Genomic DNA, 22,610 nt, shown 5'->3' with positions numbered 1-22,610 from the left:
GCAAAAAAAAAAAAAAAAAAAAAAAAATCCTTCTTCCATATCCTTTATGTGGGCTGCCACCAGAAGGTGAAGCCTGGATTTGGGATGGTTCTTTCGACTTCAAATAACCCAGATTTAAGTGGGTCTTCCCACTTCACGTGATCCAATCAGAAACATTCTTCATGGGCATGCCCAGCTCTTGGGTTTTAGTTGATTCCAGATGCATTGGCCTGACAACCAAGATTAGCCATCAATAGTTAGAATCACCCATGTTTGATTCCATCCCTAGGCCGCTCTGGACTTATTGTCACCCGAGGCATTAACTAGAAAAAGAGAAGAGCCCTTTGCATGGTGGTGGCACTGGGTATAGCTGTCTATATATTATTAAAAGTCACTCCTACTTCTCTCTGGAAAAAAAATGAGAATCAACAATCAATTCATTCTAAGTGGGAGACTTGTGTAGGCTGTGAGCGTCATAAAATGAAACTGCCACGGCAAGAGGAGTCTGGTACTTTGGACTCCAGACTGTGTGCCACACCATCTGTTTGAAGCCCTCCACGATGCTTACTAAGAGGGAATCTGTGTTCCTGGGGCTTCCATTTAATCATACATTAAGCAGGAATCCTCAAGTCAATGGTGGCTTCAGAGTGATGAATGGATCACCCAGGGGTGTGTCAGAGCCTCTGCAAAGGAACATACCACACGACTTGCAGAAACAAATCACTGGAATGATGGTGTCCCCAAGCCGGGTGCATCTGTGGAAGTTTACGGCTTTATGCAAGGATAAGAACAATTATCTTTTCCTATTATGTAAACACATATTTATTATAACACTGCTCCGGTTTGCTTTCTGTTGCTGTCATTAAAAAAAAAAAAATACTGTGACCAAAGGCAACTTGGGAGGTAAGGGAATATCTGGTTTATGTTTCAGAACACTTTGAGGGAAATCAAGACAGGAACTGAATGAAGCAGGGGGAGATGAGACCATAATGTCACACTAGTGTGCAATGAAAGACGCTACTTACAATGGTAATAAACTGTAGGAAATAGATCAGTCTCTATCTTCAGATATACTTGATTGGCATATGCTCCAGCAAGATCCAAGATATCATTTCCAGGGGGCACCGAGTTCCCTGCAAACTTCTTATCAAGGAACCATATGTGGATATATAATGACTATGCAACAAGATGAAATCAAAAGGTAACAACCCTAGCAAGTTTGCAGCCACAAGCATCTGCAACCGGAGTCCATGCTCACACACTGAACTTCAAGCAACTTATTTCTTCTTGCATATTTATTTACTTACTTATTTAGAGAGTGTGCGTGTGCATATGCACGGACACACATGCACATCATGGAACATGTTGAATGTTGAAGAGGGGGACATTAAGGAGTCAGTTCTCTCCTTCTATCACAAGACTCCCGGGGATCAAACTTAGAGCTTCAGGCTCAGCAGAAAATTTACCTTTGCTACCTGGAGACATGATTAGCAGCCCCTAATTTTTCTGCACATGTGTTCTACTGATTTTGTGCGTAGCTTTGTAATCCAAGGAAATTGCATATCCTGATTCAAATGCTTTCCCAACACTCCAATCAGAAGATCCTGCCTGGCCCACTGGAAACATGTCAAAGTTTAACTCAAAGAAATGCTGAAGTGAATAATGGAATGACAATAGTTATCTTCTAGAATCTAAGCATTCATGTGTGTGTGCATGCATGTGCGCGCACGCGCGCACGCGCGCACACACACACACACACACACACACACAATCTTTCCTAATTCCAGGCACTGAGAACAAATTTCCTTAATTTCTTTCCTGGCATTAGCTATACTTTGTACAACAAAGCAATCATGCTTCCTTTCCTTTAAGACTGAATATTAATTATTTCAGATGCTTTGTGATCTGATTAACAGGTCCCATAGGAGTTGGTTCAGGCTTGCCATATTCCTTGTTCTGGAGAGACAGGATGATGGCTGTTGATTCCTGGATCTGTCCTATGTCATCCTGTGACAGTCAAGACTAAACCTTTAAAGAATGTTCAGATATCTTGAAACCCTGTCTGCTTGTTCAGGTTTCCCAGGCTCTGGGTTAATGTTGGAAAGAGGATAGAACCTTCTATTGTTTTTTCAAAAGAAAAGATTCTTTTACAGGAGGCTCTTCATTGCTTGTCTGTTTCTAGGATGTTACAGATAGTTGTGAACCTCCATGTGGGTGCTGAGAACTGAGTCTCAGTCTTCTTTCTGCAAGAGCAACAAGTGCTCTTAACTGCTGAACCATCGCTACAGGCCCAAACAGTAGTTTTACAGAGAAGGCTGACAGATGTGTGCATGTATGCCATAGTCAACGAAAACTCAATCTTGAGGATTTGAGTCTCCAGAAAAGGCTCTTAGGAGCAAACACCTGTGCTGGAGCATGCTCAGACTTGTGTGAAAGCAGGTTTTCTTCTATCTGTGGACCATTCACACTTCAAGAAGAATACCTCACACCTCAGTGTGCCTTCCTGCCCCATCCTCCCAGCCATTAGTGTAGTGGATGAGCTGGAAACTGGAGCTAAGCCAAAGATCTCTTTGTAAGGATCTCTAAACTGAAAGTAATGAAAGCCATAGTCTCTTCTCTTATTCCAAAGATATGTAGATATAGATGTCACATAGATAGATAGATAGATAGATAGATAGATAGATAGATAGATAGATAGATAGATAGATAGATAGATATGGAGATATACAAGTACAGATATAGATATATAAATATACAGGAACAGGATAGAGAGGAAGATAGTTGGTAGATAGATAGATAGATAGATAGATAGATAGATAGATAGATAAAAAGAGAGAGATAAATACATACATACATACATACATACATACATACATACATACATACGTGGATATCCTCCCATCCTCATGTGTTGGAAAGTGGCCTAGTGCCATTTCTTATCAGAAAGATGTATCAATTCACTTTACTTCCAGGTCATACTCTGAGGCTGCACACTGAAGCTAAATGTTCAGCTATCCCCATTGATAGGAGCAAATATTGAAAAAAATTAAGAAAGGTTGATGCCACACATCTATACTTCCAGGGCCAGAGAGATGTGCTCAAGGAAATTGATTTTTGTTTGCACATGCCCGCACTGGAGCAGATGTCAAATGCATTCCCTCCGCCCTTCTAGTCCATTCCTGTCCTCACACTCACTGTGTTCCTATCTTCACAGTTAAATCTTAGAACTATGGACCCATTAGACCTGACTGTCCTCTATAACTCTATTAGGGATTCGTGTTTTATTCAGCCTAGAAATGTGGCCATATTGATTTAACTTTAAGTAGTGCATTATTTGATTAGACAAGATGTTTACTTTTTCTTTAATTTGCGGGCTCGGCAGATCTAACAAACATTGACCACGGAAGTCCTACAGATTGGTTCAAATCTCTGATTTTTTTTCAGTGAACTCACAAATGAAGCAGATCAAAGCTAAACCTTCACTGGTTCAACCTTCTTGATTCTTCTTCAGCTGGGGAAGGACTTCAGAGCAAATCAGTCAAAAGCAACTGTTCTAGAAGGAATATACTCCTGTGAGCCTTTTCTAGGAAACCTAATTATCAAGATTGAGTTTTCAATGACTATAGCACACATACACCAGTCTGTCAGCCTTCTCTATAAAATTATTGTTTCAGGTTGGAGCAATGGCTCAGCAGTTAAGAGCACTTGTTGCTCTTGCAGAAGACTGAGATTCAGGTAGTGCCCACATGGAGGCTAACAAAGATCTGTAACTCCAGTTCCAGAGTATTCAATGACCTCTTCTAGCTTCCTAGTGCATAGGTACACACAGGGTACACAAGCATACATACATGCAAAACACCCATGCATAAAATTTAAAAGATAGTTAAGTGTAGGTTTTTTTTTTCCCAAATCACCAAGTCATCCCATCAACAACATAGTGGAAGGAGCCACGCCTCCATCTCCAGCTTAATTCAAAAGAGAGGAGTGATTTGGTGAGTAATACAAGAGTAAGGGTCTGATTTCAAATTCATGGAACCTACACAGAAAACAGACCCAGTAGCACACATCTGTAAACTCAGTGTTCCCACACCAGATGGAAGATAGAGACAGGAGAATCCTTGAAGGTGTGTTGGGCAAATGACCTACTGTATGCAGCTGTGCAAAAGAGACCCTAACTCAGACATGCTGAAGGCTGACAGCTGAGGTCACCCTCTGACTTCCACAGGTACCTTGTGGCAAGTACATGCTCAGCTGAGGGCTGAGGTCATAGCACATTAGTAGAATGCTTGCCTAGCTTTCACATTCACGAAGCCCTGCACACTATCCTCGGCACTGCATAAACCAAGTGAGTGCTACCCACCCCTAATGCCAGGCCCAGAAAAAAATGTAGGCAGGAAACCCAGAAATTCGTTGGGTACATAGGAGGTTTGAGGTCAGGCTAGGATATATGAGACCCTCTCTCAAAAGTAAACACATTAAGAAACTAAGGATTCACTGTCTTTTATAAGTTTTGTTGGATATGGGTGACTTGAAGCGCAAACTCAGTAGAACACACATCCTGGCATAAGGGTCAACTCAAACTTAAGACCCATTTCCATTGGACACTTAGAACTCCCAGAGCCTTTACCTCATTGTCCATAAACTTGAGATGATGCTACCTGTCATAAAGACTTAGTGTGAACTTGAGAGACAGTAACCAAACTGTAAAGTGTTCTAGACTACCGGTAAGCCCTGGATGATATCCAACACACTTGAGTCTCCGGCCTCCTTTCCTGTTTTGAAAGGGATGAGGGAAATCTGAAGAGAAGAGGGGAGGATGGGAAACTTCAAAAAGCCACTCCTACTAAGGCAATGAGATAAGTCTTCTGGATAGATAATGTGGCCTTAGGACTTTGCTGCAGAGACAGAAAAAAAGACTTGGGAGTGACCTGGTTCTCTTCTGAGAAGGTTCACACAATGGCAGATAGCTGCCTTAGCCTTTGTATAGAGCCATACAGTGACACATATGGATGCAAGACATATCCTCAGCATTTCAAATGTGATCCAAAGTCACAGGACGTTTTGTGAGGGAAGTAATTGGGTCCAAAACCACCATAGCTAGTAGCAGCACACTGAAGCTGGAGAGAGAGCACATGCCGAATAGGAGAATTCTGGAGATTCCCCTATCCCCCACCTCCCATCTCACCTTAGAAGCACTGGGATTGCAGATGTGTGCTATCACTTTTGGTTTTATGTGGGTTCTGGGAAACCAATCTCATATCCTCAGGTTTGCACAGCAAATGTTTTTAGCTGTCGAGCCCCCCACTCTGCCTGGCCCTCTACTGTTGAAATACCAAAGCTTCTGAACAAATAAATGGTTCTTGTTTTATTCTGTAATGACGCCAAAGTGCAAGTATAGTGAAACTGCCTAGTTAGGTATTCTGAAGAGGAACAGGGAAGTATATCCTTCACATTAAAAAACAAAACAAAACAAAAGGAAGTTTATTATAGATATGTCTGAGTAGGAATGAACATGGTATGTGCTAAGTTCACTTCTATTCAGTTTCAAACACCTACCAATGGCCGTGGGACCCAACCCCATGGATAAAGGGACAACATTGCATTTCTCATTTGGGGCCTGGGAACATCTTTGCTTAGAAATGACAATGTTGAAGATCCTGGTTAACAAAGACAGCTGCTCTCAAACTGAAGCCTAATGCCTCTAGTCAGACACTGGGGAATCAACGGTTTAATTTGAAAAAATAAAATCACTCAGAGCTCAGCAACGTGTGGCCCGAGAAGCAGTTGATAGCAAAGGAGACGTCGGTTGGCTTGTTTACCCGGGCATGCTGGTCTTTAGGAAGGTGAACACGACACTTGAGGGAGGCAAAGAAATTAAAATAAAGGAGCTCTGAGCAGTCTGCGTCTTTTTCTTATCGTGATGGCTTAGTCCATAAGTGGCGGTGCAATTTCAATGGCAAATTAAATCCAAACAGCAATTTAGGCAGTGGAGATAGAAAAGAGGGAAGAGGGGCTGGGAACAGAACAAAGCTGATCGTTCTCTGCTGGCTGCACACTTGACAATGGGAACAGGAGACTCCCCCTGTTTAATAAGCATCTAGACTGGGCTCTGAGTGGCCCTTGCTTTGTAGTCTTCCTTCTGTTCTCAGGACTGGTGTGATTTTTTTTTCCAGCTCCTAATGCTAGGAATAACTTCTTAGCTATGTAAGTGATAGGTATCAATTTTTTTAAAGGCTTGAAATAACTGAATTCTCTGTGTTTATTCTTTGACAAGCATGACTTAATCAGGAGATGGTTTCTCTCTCTCTCTCTCTCTCTCTCTCTCTCTCTCTCTCTCTCTCTCTCTCTCTCTCTCTCTCTCTCTCATTTCTGTCTCTATTGATGCAAAAATTCTGGGCTTAAAGAAAGGGATTTTGGAGTTCTCTTTACAACGTTCTTTGTGTACCCCTTAATTTTTGTAAAGAGATTCATCTTCAGTCATTTGCACTGCATTGGAGGGGGGAAATGAGAGCTTGTTTTAATCTCAGAAAGGCAATAACTTCCAATGCCTCAGATCTTACTTAAAACAAGTCACTCTGTAGACAATACAAAAGCAGGGAAAAACATCAAAAAAATAAAAAGAAAGAAAGAAAGAAAAGAAAATGTGTCTGAAACAAACAGCTTGGCTGGGTTCAGTGAGAAACTAGAGCATCTATTAACAGGAAGGAAGAAGGCACATGCTCAGGGCTTTCAACTTCTGCTCTTCCCAGGGGACCTGGGACATATCACTGCTCTATGCATCTCTGTCCCTATCTAGATGCCGGAATCCTCAGAGTAGTGCCCCCCCAGGGTATAGTTAGGATTGCACAAGCTGAGGATGCCAGAACTACTGAGGTCTGAGCCTGGACATCAGCACATCAGTCTATAGCACCATGCAAGCTAGCCAGCATGGAAGCACCTATGTTAAGGGCCATCTCAGAAGCTCCATACAACAAGCACATTATTTAAGGTGCCTGAGACAAGGCTATACCTCAAGCTAACCCATCTCTAAATCTTTCCCACTTCCTATTTCTAAGGCCATTATTTCCTGGGATGAAAGTATTTCTGTAACAGACAGCACTAAACTCTATGGGTTCAAGACATCACCTACAATCTGAGGTTCACCTATGTGCTCGTATCCTGGATGAGATCTACACTATAAAAGCATGAGGCATCTGGGGGGAAATAGTCCACTGGGGAGAAATGGCTCACTGAGGTAGAGTAGACCTCAATAATTAGCTTGTGTCAGAAGTTATAGCACCTCTGAGATTTGGACAAGAAGATTGTCCTGACTTCCTCTTTCATCTTCTTGGTATCTCCTCTTTCTGTCTTTTTCATTGAAGAAGGCTAGATGCTATGTCATGGTGCCATAAACCCCAAACCTTAGGTGGGTTTTCTACCTCTTTGAGAGACCACCATGACCAAAAGCAATTTGGGGAGGAAAGGATTTCTGTAACTTGAATCTCTACATCACAGTCCATCACTGAGGGAAGTCAGGGCAAGAACCTGGAGGCAGGAACTGAAGCAGAGACCATGCAGGAGAGCTGCTTCCTGGCTTGCTACTCATGGTTTGCCCAGGGTATTTTCTTATACACTCTAAGACCACCTGCCCAGAGGTGGAACCACCCGCCATCCCGAACATCAGTCATCAATCAAAAACATTTTAAAAATCCACAGACCTATCCATAGGTCAGTCTGGGAGAACTTGTTTTTCAGCTGAGGTTCTTTCTTCCCAGATATGTCAAGTTGACCACATAGTAAGTTGAAGCTTACTAAGACAAAGGGAAATTGTCATTTTGCCCTCATTGTGGTCCTCTTTTAAATTGTGTGTGTGTGTATGTGTGTGTATGTATGTATACATGCGTGTATGTATATATACATGTAGATGTGTGTATTATGTATACATGTGTATGTATACACGTGTGTACCAAGTGTATATATGTGTGTATACATGTGTGTATGTATACATCTGTGCATTATGTACACATGTGTGTATACATGTGTGTATGTATGTGTACATATGTGTATGCATACATACACACATGTGTGTATACATGTGTGTTTACATGTATGCATGTATACATGTGTGTATGTATGTACACATTTGTGTATGTATGTATATGTGTGTGTTACATATACATATGTATATATACATATGTGTACTGTGAGTATATATGTGTGTATACATGTGTGTATGTACATATGTGTATGTATACACATACATATGTACACATGTGTGTATGTATATATGTGTGTATGTATACCTGCATGTATGTATGTGCACATGTGTATACATGTGTGTATGTATATATACATGTGTGTATGTATGTGTATGTGTGTATTACTTATACATATGTATGCATACATGTGTGTACTGTGTGTATACATGTGTGTATGCATACATGTGTGTATGTACAAACACGTGTGTTTATATATGTATACATGTGTGTATGTATACATGTATATGCATGCAGACATGTGTGTATGTATACATGTGTGTATGTATGTACACATGTGTGGATGTATACATGTGTGGATGTATGTATGTATATGTGTGTATTATGCATACATATGTATGTATACATGTGTGTACTGTGTGTATATATGTATACATGTGTGTATGTATACATGTGTGTATGTATACGTGTGTGTGTGTGTGTGTGTGTGTGTGTGTGTGTGTGTGTGTGTGTGCGTTCATCTGCCATGGCATATCTGTGAAGGTCAGAGGGTAACATTTTTTAAAGATGTATTGATTTTATGTATGAGTGCTCTATCTGGATGTACAGCTGCATGCCAGAAGGGGGCATCAGAACACATTTCAGATGATTGTGAGCCACCATGTGGTTGCTGGGAATTGAACTCAGGACCTCTGAAAGGGCAGTCAGTGCTTCTTAACCCCTCTCCAACCCTGCCCCAATTTTTTTTTTGAGATTTTATTTTTATGTGAATGTTTGTTTGACAGAACATATATATGAGTACCCTGTGTGCCATTCCCACAGGCCAGAGGAGGAGGGCATTGGGTCTTCTGACACTTGAGTTACAGAGAGTTGTGAGGTAACATTTGGGTCCTGGGAATTGAATCCAGGTCCTTTGAAAAAGCAGCTGGTTCTCTTAACCATGGAGCCATCTCGGCAGCCTGCCTCCAAAGGGCTACCTTATGGAGTCTCTTCTCAACTTAAAGTGGTCATCAGGCTTGTGCAGCAAACTTATCCATCTCGCCAGCCCTATCTGCAGTGTCTTTATGCCTCTGGTACTCAGAACCCTCATCTAGTATCATATATGGAAATACCTCACTTGTCTGCCTAATTGGTGTACTTCATTTCATGTCTATAGTGGAACCTGCATAGAAATGAACCACACACTCAAGTCTGAGCCATATGTCTATTCTTGGTGAAATGGCTGGGAAGAGACCCTGTCTCCACTGGCTGTGAGGCTGGAGTGATAACCCCTGCCCTGCCAATGTCACTGCACAAAAGAGGCTGCTGAGGATGCAGTGGACAGGGCAGAAGCAGCATTGTCCAATACGGGACAGTCCTCGGCCTGTCTCTATGCTCACTTTACAAGACCTTCTCACATACACAGTCCAACCAATCCCTTGTTGGCATTCATTATGCATGGCTCTTGGAGTCTGAACAGAACAGATCTGACAGATGCCACTCCTTGCTGCATCTTCTCTAACAGAGTCTTCAGTGATGCTTTGACACATCCATGTAATTCAAAGCATCCTCTCCAGGAACACCTTTCAGAAAGCATGCCACCTGCCACGCTCACCATCTCTGCAAAGCAACCCTTCAGGATACCTTGGTCACTGAACTCCTCCCAGCTGTTCTGCCTTAACCAGGCTTCATTACAAGGAGGTTGTTTCAAAGCCAATCCTTTAGAGCAAACAGTGAGATAGCTTTAAATTTCCATATGACAACTCGGCCGTGGAGAGGCACATGGCCCTTAAGCACTCCTAAGCTAGACTCAGAAACAATGTGCTTCCCCAGGGCAGGAAAGACTTGGACACACTAACGTATTTTCATTAGACTTTTAGCATCCCATTACTTCCTTGTCTAGCTGAAGTCAGAAGCCCAGACACTTAATTATTTCAGAGAGGAGTTTCAGGGCTCCCTCTTGGTGCCCGCCTCATCTTATTCACGCTTGCTTTTTTGAGAAGAAAAATAGTTAAATACCACCTCATATCATGTAGCAGGCTTCTGAGATCTAGGAAGCCATAATTTATGAGCAAACAATATAATTACTAATCCATGAAAGCATAAATATACCAGGTCATCAGAGAGGCATAGGAAGATTAACAGTCCACAAACCTATTTCTTTTTTCGTATCCCTTATGAGGACTTTTGAAGATTCTTGGCAAAGGGAAGAAAATGTGACTTTCAGTTGATGTGGCTGAAAACAGTAGTTACATACATCAGAAAAGCTGGGCTGAGAGATGGGGTAGGTAGAGCACTTCTTTGACACGTATGAAGATGGAGCTTGGGTCGCTGGCACCCATGGTCAGGTGGATCTCCATTCACCTGTAATCCAGGTACTCAGGAGGCAGACATAGGGACTCCTTAGGTCAAGCTGGTGAGCCTGATCCGTCACGGATCCTCTTTCTTACGGCTTCCTAACTGAGAGGTCAGCTGGCAAATGATGAGCCTCCCTCCCCTTCTCCCTCCTGCATGTATATGTCCATGTGATTTGTGTGTTTATGAGTGTTTGAATGAGCATGGCCACCCTGTGTGCGTGGGCATGTACTGCATACTGTGTGCCTGTCCAGATCCAATATGAACATCGAGAACTGTCCTGGATGGCTCTCCAGCTTATGTATGGTGTCAGGTGTCACTCAGCTGAACAATCAGGCTCCCCTGGCTCTTTAGCTTGTCCTGGGAAGCATCCCTGCCTCCTGAGAACTTAAATTTCAGGTGACTTCCAGGTCCACCTCATTTAATCAAAACTTGCTCCCCAACAATATATGGATTAGAAGTAGGTTCAGAAAACCAATATGGAAATGACAGTTAAGTTTGGCTTTTCATTAAACAGAAAATAGATCTTAATGTGTATCTTGTAAGATTTGAAACTGACAAGTATGTTTTCTGAAATTCGAGCTTAGCTGGGCACTGGGAATCTCACGTTTATCTGGAAACTAAAAATTCTAGATGTCACACATGGCTTGTGTACTATTTTCTTTCTTTCTTTTCTTTCTTATTTTTAAGCAAAATTTAATTTTCTAAGACCTGAAAATAGGTCAAACCAAATTACAGGTTCTCTGAGGATATTCTTTTATGAAATTAGGCCTCACAAAATTATTTTTTCTTTCCTTTTCCCCTTCTTTTATCAAAGCTGTCTCTGCTGATTTACAGTACCTCCATCTTCAGGACTCTCCACATTGGATAGTAGGCTAAAAATAGAGATAAATTGCTCCAGTCAGACACTATCTGCCATCAGAAATCACCTGAAGTTTGATTTCTATCTTAAAGATCCTGTGATTGGCTGAATTTTGTGTGCTGCCTTCATGTGGAGCAGACAAAGGCCCTGGAGACGAAACTCACTCTTGTTCCTGTTATTTTCATGAAATTTGTTAACAATTTAGACTTCGGAGATTTATCTTATCATCTACAGAGGGATAGATGGTGCTGAGATTTCGGTGTGGTCGTAAGGACCCTTCATGATTCAGCTACAAAAGAGTGACTTCAGGTAGTGTGTCAAGGGCATACAGGGTTGCTAATATACATTGATTTGTTAAAGGTTTTTCTCCTGTTTTTGTAAGTGTGGCATGCACATGTAAGCATGCATGTGGATGTCTGATTTAGCTTCAGGAATCTTCTTGGATTGCTTCCTACTTTATTCTCTGAAGGAGGGTTTCTCCAATAACAATGTAGCTATTCTAGCTAGCCACGTGGCTCTGGGAATCTGCTGTCTCCATGTTACGTACATGTGTGTTCAGGCATGCACATGGGCCCACAAATGTACACATATACATATCCAGGACTGTTGAGGACAAACAGAAAACCAGATTTACATTTAAATATGTTATTCACCTATTTAGAGAGGATTTAAGACTCTCAGACTATCGGAATTAGAGAAATAACTCAATAAAGTTCTTGTCTCTCAAGTGTGAGGACCTGAGTTCAGAATCCAATAACCCATGTAAAAAAAAAATCAAGCATGGGGCTGGAGAGATGGTTCAGTGGTTTAGAGCACTGGCTGCTCCTACAGGAGACCAATTTCAATTCCCAGTACCCACAAGTTGACTCCCAAGTATTGGTAATTCCAGTTCCAAGGGACCCAGTACCCTCTTCTTCCTCTGAGGGTATCAGGTTCATACGTGGAGAACATACATACATATAAGCAAAAACATACACATAAAATATTTTTGTTAAAAAAGCCAGACACAAGGATGAGTGCCTATAATCCCAGCGCTGTGAGATGGAAGACAGAGCCAGAAGATGCCCCTGGATTAAGTGGCCTTCTTAGTGTTGTTTGAAGCCAATGAGACTCTGTCTCAAACGAAAGGTTGAAGGCACCTGAGGACTAGCACTTGAGATCATCCTCTGACCTCTATACCATGTGGGCACATTTACCTCCACATATGAATGTAAATGCACACATGCACGGGGGCGGGGGGTGATATCAACATTTTCAACTGATGTCAGAATATGTTATTGTATTAGAGTATCTTGATGTACACCATTTTCAGTCATCCTCCCCTTCTGTATAGTAAACAGTCAATTATTGCAATGTCTATACAATAAGATGCTGTGCTTGTGTTCTGAGAGCCTTCCAGAATATGAGATCTTGAAGCATCCATTTCAATTGCCCTTATTCATTCATCACAATCTTCAGGAGTCATTATCTTGGAAAGGGTTTGGTTTTTTTTTGTTGTTGTTTTTTTTTTCTTTTGATGACAAAGAGTAAAATGTCTCCTTTTCTCTTTATTCATAAGAACTTAATAGGTATATGCACATATAAAATTGATCAAATCCATCCCCAAGTTCCCTCTCCAAGTCTCCTCTAGTCTTCCCCAACATGTCCCCTCCCAACTTCATTCCTTTGTTTTCTAACCTACTAAATTTAGTTTGTGCTGCCCGTATATACTGTGATATGGGGCCATCCACTAGAGTATGAGAATCCTACTAATGACCACACCCTCGAAGATGAATGATTCTTCCTCCTCCCATGGCCACGAACTGCCAATAGCTCCTCAATAAGGGGTGGGAATGGAGCTAGAGGGAATGAGTGTGGAGCTAGAGGGAGTGGAGGTGGAACTAGAGGGAGTGGGGGTGGAGCTAGAGGGCTTCTTCCCCTTTTTTTGCTGACATTTTGACTGGTGATTGTGTGCAGGCCTTATGTGGGTAATCATGGTTGCTTTGAGTTCATGAATGCAGTGTCCCTGTCCTATTCTGAAGACAGTGTTTGACAGCAACCACAGAGAAGTGTTACTTTTATTGAAGGTATTAATAATAGTAATACTTTTAATATCTTGATTTCCAGTTAAATACCTCTGTTTCCCCAATACAAATATATTCCAAATATGTCTATTTTATGTGGAATTTTTGTTTGTTTGTTGAGACAAAAATCTTGCCATGTTGCTTAGGCTGACAAATCTCCTGCCTCATCCTCCTGAATCCTGGTATTAGAGGCAAATTTACCACTGGACCTGGCTTTTCCTTGCTTTAATAAATTCTGTGTATTTTTTGTTCTTGTTGAAATTATTTCTAAGTTATTCCAAGTTGGTAGGGGAAAATATCAAAATTTTGAATCAATTCACAAAAACATTTTAGATTCACCAGCTTTTAGTAGTAGGATTATAATATTAGTAATATATCTTACCACTGTCACAGCTAGTTTAATTAGTATTTTCAGGGAGGGGAAAAACTATGTTAGCATCAGTAATCAAATAAAAGTTCAACAGGAAGCTTAAATTATGGTTCAGAAGATAAGAGCACTTACTGCTCATGCAGAGATCCTGTGTTCTGTTTCTGACACTCACAGCACCAAGGGATCCAACACTCTCTTCTGGACTTCATATGTATATGCATGTACACACTTTAAAAATGAATTCTAAAAATGTAACAATGCAACCATTTCAATACAGTAAACCCAATTTAATATCATCCAGTTTCATAAAACTTAATGAACTCCTAACTGTCAGAGGGAGATGGAGACCCCTGGGGGTTAAAGGAAGTGTGATTAACAGGCCGAACAGCCGGAAATAGCAGGAAAAGTCCCCACATACTTTAAGCAGTCTTTGTTCACAGACGTGCACTCCGTGGACCCCCTGCACCAACCACAGAGCTGCCTTTGAGGACTGCCACAGGAAGAGCCCACACTGATTACCCCAGATGAGATCTCAAAAGACAGTGCCTTCATTTGCAAAGACAGTTATTGAAACCTGGCCAAACGTATGATGTTCTGATTAATTTTGTTCCCAACAAAGAGTGCCTCCTAAAGCCTGCCTTCTGTATTTCTGTTGTTTTTACAACTTGCACTGGCAACTGCCTTTAAATCCTAAGCCCCACTTCTATCCACCTTCAGCAGGTTCTATTTAAATCAAGTCTTGGCACAGAGGTATCCAAAGTCTTGCCCAGGTCAGAAGCAGGGTCTCTTCTTCAGCTCTTCGTTTTGTATCAATCTGAGCTGATGTCTTAGAAGCATATTTATGTTCATTTATAGTTACCAGTCACCATCCCGGCTTTGTGTTTGTCAAAGGACCATATTGTCTTGGATGCTCCAAGCACCTGGCGCTCAGATGCAGACAGCAGCACTAAAGCTTCCTCCTTCCTTACTGTTGGCAATGGATGCTAAGCAAAGCACGTGAGGATTGGAATAGAATCAAAGGAAGCTTTGTGAATCAGAATGTCTACAGAACCATCCAGCAAGATGACTTGGGCAACATCTATTAGCATCTAAAATCTGAACAATGTAGAAGCTATGTTCATGAGAGAAATCTCCAGATTCGCCTTTCAGCGTCCCTAATAAAGAATTTAGTTTTGCCCAAAGAGACACCTGGCAAGCTCAGGTTCCTGGAAGCATCTTTTAGAGAAACATCTATAGGTTGCCTGGCATCCATCATGCACCTAACTCCTGGCCTCCACTGATTGGTCCATACCCAAGGGCCTGACAGAGGCCAGGAAACCATTTTCTTGTGAAATCTGGAATAGCCAAAGTGTCCATCACTGGCCTGTTGGCCTCCTTGTTAAAAAGAGATGTCCGCTCAGGCAGACCTGGTAAGCATTTCTCCCACAAGAGCAGATGAACAGAAGAGTTAGGGATGCACAAACACATCAAAGATGACTGAGAGAGAAGACGTCCCATGGACCCTCCATGTCCATTCCAGTTAAGTAGAACCTGCTTCCCTGAGCTTAACTCCAAGAGATGGCTGTTATTGCAACAAATCCCCTCTGTGGCCTAGCTAGCTTCAATCGATCTCCCATATTCAAAATCAGAAGGGTGTCAACCAAAGGGTGAAGCAAGCATAAGTCGACAACTATTGAGTTCTGATCTCGTTGGGAGAGTTGCTGAGCAGAAGGTATCGTGAGCTTCACAACAGCCAATCCCCACCCAATGGCTTCCTCACCAGCATACACACTTTGCTTTATCAGCTACAGGGTTTTGTTTTGGTTTGTTTTGGTTTGGTTTTTGTTGGTTTTTTGTTTGTTTGTTTGTTTGATCCCAAAACCTCCAGGATACAAGGTGAACCATTTCAGGAAGAGTCAAAAGAGACTGTTCAAATTTGCTCTCTTGCCACAACTATCTGGAACAATTGGGCAACTACCTACTCACTAGTGTCTGTTTCTCCTCTGTGATGTTCAAAATATGAATACACACCTACTGGTCTGCTCTGGTTCTGTACAAATAATCAAGGATGAAGAATCAGAAGAAAATTATATGCTTGAGTGATCAGAAGATCATTGAGTGAGGAGAAAAGATGGTTTGGGACGTTCAAAAGGAGAGGGATTCAAAATATAATGTTCACATGAGCCTAGAACATGGAAGATAATAAGAGTAGTCTGGTCTAGGAGGGGCCAAAGCAGAGACTTTGAAAAAGAACAATTATGAAATGCCTTTTTCAAAGGGCACCAAGTCACAAAGTGCTCAAGGCCAGACCCTAAAGTCTTTTTTAAGCAAGCTCACAAACTCGCAAGTGTGCATAATCACACACAACATATTCACACTCACACACACACACACACACACACATACACACACACATACACATACACACATACACACAGGCAGGGACAGTAGCTGTGAAGGCCAGAAGAATGCATATCCTTTGAAGCTATAGTTACAGGTGGTTGTGAGCTGCCCAACATAGGTTCTGGGAACCAAGTTGGATCCTTTGGAGGAGCAGCAAACACTCTTAACTACAAGCATCTTTTCAGTCCCTTAAACACCAAGTTTCAAAGTATATACTCTGCTCATGCCTCAAACCACTGAACAGGAACTTTTGAGACAAAAAAGAAAAAAGAAAAAAAAAAAACATGATTTGTAAAGTCATTGACATGGGACATAAAAGATGGCTAGTATGTGAGCAGAAACAGCTTGCCTTAGGGAAGGGATGGAATGAAAGCAAGCACCAACAAACCACACACACCCAGCCTCTGAATTAGGTCAAGTACTGATGACAAGAAAGGCAATGCTCTCAGACACTGGTCTCCAGCATGTGAGGCAGTGGAGGATTCTGACTGACAGAAGGAATGTGTACTGGCTAGTTTTGTGTCAACTTGACACAGGCTGGAGTTATCACAGAGAAAGGAGCTTCAGTTGAGGAAATGCCTCCATGAGATCCAGCTGTAAGGCATTTTCCCAATTAGTGATCAAGGGGGAAGGTCTCCTGGTGGGTGGTGCAATCTCTGGGTTGGTAGTCTTGAGTTCTCTAAGAGAGCAGGCTGAGCAAACCATGGGAGGCAAGGAGTAAGTAACATCCCTCCATGGTCTCTGCATCAGCTCCTGCTTTCTGACCTGCTTGAATTCCAGTCCTGACTTCCTTTGGTTATGAACACCAGTATGGAAGTGTAAGCTGAATAAACCCTTTCCTCCCCAACTTGCTTTTTGGTCATGATGTTTGTGCAGGAATAGAAACCCTGACTAAGACAAATTGGTATCAAGTTGCTAGAGGCAGAAGGGAAAGCTTGATCTGGGGCAGAGGGATAAGTGAGGATCTCTTTTCCAGAGGTGAGGATGAGAAAGAAATGAGAGCTATAAAGGTGTTGAGACAGATATTGGAGAGACAGAGAGACTGAAACACAGAAGAATAGGACCACAAAGAGGATGCAGGGGTTCAGGACAAGGGCAAAATACAAGCTAATTTGGCAGGCATAATCCTGGGGTTTATAGCATACGCTAAGACACAGCTGCCCCCTCCCCAAACCAAACCAAACAACACATCAAACAGCAAGCTTGAAGTAGTTCAGCCTGGAGTCTTCCGAAAGGCTGTTCTATGCTCCCTTGGAGGCACGGCTTAATCACATGGATGCTAAAAACCCCTGCTTTGCAATGAAGCCAGCAAAGTCTTGCTGCTCAAAGAGCAAAAAACAAGACTGCATGCCTCCCACAATCAAAAAAAATATAAAGAATAAAACAAATTAAGATGTCAACCTACCTTAAGCAGCTGGTTTCTTTCAATGTGGGCTCCAAGGGAATACTGGGATTGCTTGGCCTAGCACATGACACATGGCTTGAGAATAGGCTTATACAGTAAATAGAAGGACATTTAAATGGAGTTAAACAAGACCATAAAGGGAAAGATAATAGCTCTAAACTGAGCAGACAGGGGAAGCAATTAGCAGTTAGAAAAAAAAAAAAAGTAAAGATGATTAGAAATGAAGAGCAGGAAACTCATGGACAAACAGACAAATACAGAGAGCACAACGTTAGTCAGAAACATACCTACAGACAGACAAAAATTAGCCAGTGGGCCCCTTGAACAGCAGCAAGCAGTGGTGACAGATTAACAAGAGGAAAGCCAGGTCCAGTGATGCAGACCTGTAATTCCAGCAATTTAGGAAGCTGAGGCAGGGAGATCACCAGTTCAAGGTCAGCCTGGGCAACACACTAAGTACAAGATGAGCACTGGCAACCTAGTCAAGACTCTCTCAAAATTCAAAGTGAAAAGAGTTCTGTGGGGGAGGGGAAGCTGGAGAGACGGCTCAGTGGTTAAGAGGACTGGCTGCTTCTGCAGAGGACCTCTGTTCAGTTCCCAGCAGTCACAAGATGGTGCCCAACCATCTGTAACTCTAGAACCAGGGGAATCTGTTGGGAGAGAGGGAGGGAGGAACGGAGGGAGGGAGGGACAGATAGACAGATGCACGGACAGAAAGAGAGGGGAGAAGATCAAGAGAAAGGGGGAGGAGAAAGAGGAAGAGGACATGTGGAAGGAAGAGAAGGGAAGAGGAGAGGGGAGGAGGGAAGGGGAGGGGAGAGAAGGTGGGAGAGAACATCAAACTCAGTGGAAGAAAACAAAGCAGAATACAGGAGCTGAGACAGGAACCCTATATGCATTTCCCCTGTGTGTCCCTGCCCTTATCTTCACCCACCCCAGTTCCACAGCTCGGGAATGGTTGCTTGAGTATGCAATTAATTGAGTGTCTGTCTTCAGTTCTCTCTCTGTGCCTGAATCCGCAGTACAGTAGCAACTTGTGCTATCCTGCTTGTGCCTCGTTAACAACATTGCTTTGTTGTGAACAACAACAACAACAAAATCTTACTTCACTTGGGCTAAATTAAAATTTAACAAAGTATCAGGTTGCCACAGGACTAACAAGCCACTGGCAGCTGTTTAATTAAAACAAACTTGAAGAGTAGGCACTAGACAGAGAAGTTTCAGAGGAAGACATGAAGCTGCTAGCAGCCGAGCATGAAATAAGGGTTTATTGGAAATGAGTGAGTCCTCCTACAGAAGAAATGAAACCATCAGGTGCCTCGCAGTTTCCAACAGCTGGAGTCCTGCATCAGATTCTCCATCCCTCATCCAGGTCTGCCTGTCTGCCTCCTGGCTGTCCTGGAATCTCCTTCAAGAAACAGAGATGGTATAAAATAATTTTGTATGTTCAAACAATGTTATTCGAGACACACAGTCAAGGTGATGTGTTTGAACAAAATGAAACAGCACAAGGTAAATGCCTATTGTGCAGAGTGAGCTGCCTGGAAAGATATTAAGCACAGAATGGTTTGGAGAAAGATGGGATGTGGGCCATAAAACTGACTCTGAAGTAACATCTCAGCTAGGGGTGGGGCCTCTGGAGTCCCCTGCCTCTCTATGTTGGAGTGGTGACTGACTAGATCATGTACAGATCTTATGCCAGCAGCCACAACCACTGACGGTTCATAAGCTCAGCAGTCCTCTTGTGTCCAGGAAACATTATTCTCAATATTCTTCCCCAACCTTTGGCTCTTATAATCTTCCTGCCCCCTCTTCCAGGATGTTCATGAACATCAGTTACCCAGTTTTATAGGATTGGGTTCATCCCTCAAGACTCTATGAAGCAACATTGAGAATGAAGAGTACCTGGCATTGACCTCTTCAGAAGAGCTCATAAAAACTGCTACATCCATCCCATAATTAGCTTCCAAACGCTGACACCATTGCATACACTAGCAAGATTTTGCTGAAAGGACCCAGATATAGCTGTCTCTTGTGAGACTATGCCGGGGCCTAGCAAACACAGAAGTGGATGCTCACAGTCAGCTATTGGATGGATCACAGGGCTCCCAATGGAGAAGCTAGAGAAAGTACTCAAGGAGCTAAAGGGATCTGCAACCCTATAGTTGGAACAACATGATGAACTAACCAGTACCCCAGAGCTCTTGTCTCTAGCTGCATATGTATCGAAAGATGGCCTAGTCGGCCATCACTGGAAAGAGAGGCCCATTGGACTTGCAAACTTTATATGCCCCAATACAGGGGAATGCCAGGGCCAAAACAATGGGAATGGGTGGGTAGGGAAGTGGGGGGGGGGGGTATGGGGGACTTTTGGGATAGCATTGGAAATGTAATTGAGGAAAATATGTAATAAAAAAAAACTGCTACATACTACTATTGAAAGAAGCCCTCCTTTTCTTCATCTTTAACACATCCCTCTCTAGTAGGAGGTAAACGTTTGTATTTGCTTGTGTGAGAGTTTGCTTTTGCTTGTTTTGTTTGTCTGGTACCCTTAAAATACAAATTGATTGATTTTTTCCAATTGGACTGTTTAATGGCTTTAGCATACATGTATGAGAGGTATGTATGTGTTGTATGTGTATGTGTGTGTGTGTGTGTAACTGTATGCAGTAGTACATAGGTGTAGTTACTCAGAATTCTGTCCTTTCCTATCAGTCTCTGCTTGACAAAGGGTTTCTTACTAAGCCTTGAGCTGGCAGTAGTCATCCTCAGCCACCCTCCTATCTCTACCACTCCCTGGACACACAGACACACACAGACACACAGACACACACACACACACGGCTCTGGTGTAACAAGTGTACAGTGCAGACTTACAACTGGCTTTTTGCATAGATGCTGAAGACTAACTCTGGTCCTCATGCCTGCACAGTAAGCACCCTTACCTTAAGAGCCATCATGACAATTCTTGATGGCCAACTTGAAACTGTGATCACCAAGGAGATACAGCACAGAGTGTATCTATGAAGATCTTTTCAGAGAGGTTTAAATGAAGAGGGAATACCTATTCTGAATGTCAACTGGCATCCTGAGCTATTTAGAGATGAGGAGGCTGGATGGTCAACAGCATTCTCTTTCCTCTCTGTGCATGACTAAAGAGACAATGTAACCATTCTCTCTGAAGATACAATGTAACCAGCCGCCACACTTCTGCCACCATGCCTTCCACCCCATGACCCACTGCACCCTCTAACTGTGAGCCAGCATAACCTTTTCTTCCTCCATTACGTTGCTTTTATCAAGTATGAGAAAGACACGTAATAGACTGACAAAGGTGACTCTTTTGTTTTGCACATGGTGTCAGTATTCAGCAACCTACAAACTCTTACGAATTCTCAAGGTTTTACTGGTACTTCCAAAGAATTGATTCTGAAATAGGATGCTGTCTGTTTTCAGAAGAGAAATGGGCCATTAATTTCACAGTTTCTAAGAAATCATTCTTTTCTCTTGGATGCTGCCAATTATTTGTTCTTTCTGGAAGGCGCCAACAGCTGGGATGCAGGAGTTCGTGATGTGTTTCATAATGACCTCATTGCTTGGCTCAAGTGGTCCTTTCTTAAAGGTTGATGTTATCAGGTGGGCAGCAGTCTGTGCTGGCCTCATCTGTAGAAGGAAATTAGAAGAATTATAGTTAAGAATGCCAAGAGTATTTCAGGGATTTCTGTCAAGTGTGCTGCTCACAGACATGAATTCTTATAAATTAAATTTTGAAGGAGGATTTCAAGAAAGCAATTTCAATTATTTTTTTAATGATCCTATTGAAGGATGAGGTAAACTATCTGTAACCCTGCATTAGTCTTTATGCAAGCACTTGTGTACCCCACTGGGAGGCAGAAGAAGCTTGACTGAAGTATAGAGATGGGGGCGGGGCTTCCAAACTGAGATATTTCCATTGGTTTAGTGATTAGAAGTCACTGATACCCAGAATTAAACTACTAAATTCGTCCACACACTGTGCTGGTTAGTTTTCTGTCAACTTGACGCAAGCTAGAGTCATCTGTGAAAAAAGGAACCTTGATTGAGGAACTATCTCCATAGACAAATTTATGGGGCATTTTTTTTTCTTGGTTAGTGATTAATGTGGAAGGAGTCAGACCACTTTGAGCAGTGCCACCTTTAGGTAGATAGTCCTGAGTTGTATAAGAAAGCAGACCGAGCAAGCCATGTGGAGCAAGACATTAAGCACTACCCCTCTGTTGCCTCTGCTTCAGTTCCTGCTTCCAGGTTCCTGCCTTGAATTCCTGCCTTGACTTCCCTCCATGACTATAAGCTGTAAGACAAAATAAACTCTTTTGTCCCCAGATTGGTTTTGGTTAGTGTTTATCAAAATGACAGAGAAATCTGACTGGGATACACATCAGGATGGAATTTGGAAAGGATTTTTAATATTAGCACTACTAATACTGAAATATAAGCAGAGAATCCAAACCATGTTTAGTAGGTTGAAAGGATCGTGACAGCATTTCTGTAGAGATTGGACCAATGAGGAGCTGGAAAAGGTGTTGATGACCCAGGGCAGGTGGCAGTAGCTTGGGCTGGGATGATGGCAGTGATGATGGAGAACAATAAGAAGACTCTATCTGTCTTGTGTAAGTCCAACCCACCAGGACACACTAAGCTAGATTCAGTAACAAGGAAAATGACAAGCCTCTGAGACCACAGTTTCCTTGGAGTTGAAACATTTCATCCTTGGGGAAAATTCTCAGGAAGAAATAAACAACTCAAAAGTTTCAGGAAGTCCCTGACACTGACCAGATGCACAAGGCTCCTCCTTCCACTTCTTTATATAAACTGTGAGGACTACAAAGGAGGAGGGACTCTCCACCCCATTGATCTGCCAACAAGTTGTACAGAGATCTACAATGTTACAACTTCCCCAAATTAGCACCCAAGCTGGGGTGGGTTTTGATGAAGCTGACTTTGAATCATCTATGCTCTTATGAGTAACCCTATATTCTTG

The sequence above is a fragment of the Mus caroli genome, unplaced genomic scaffold (genome assembly GCF_978045245.1).
Source record: "Mus caroli unplaced genomic scaffold, Mus_caroli_1 scaffold_4, whole genome shotgun sequence".
Lineage (NCBI taxonomy): Eukaryota > Metazoa > Chordata > Mammalia > Rodentia > Muridae > Mus > Mus caroli.
Note: the sequence above shows the minus strand (reverse complement) of the source record.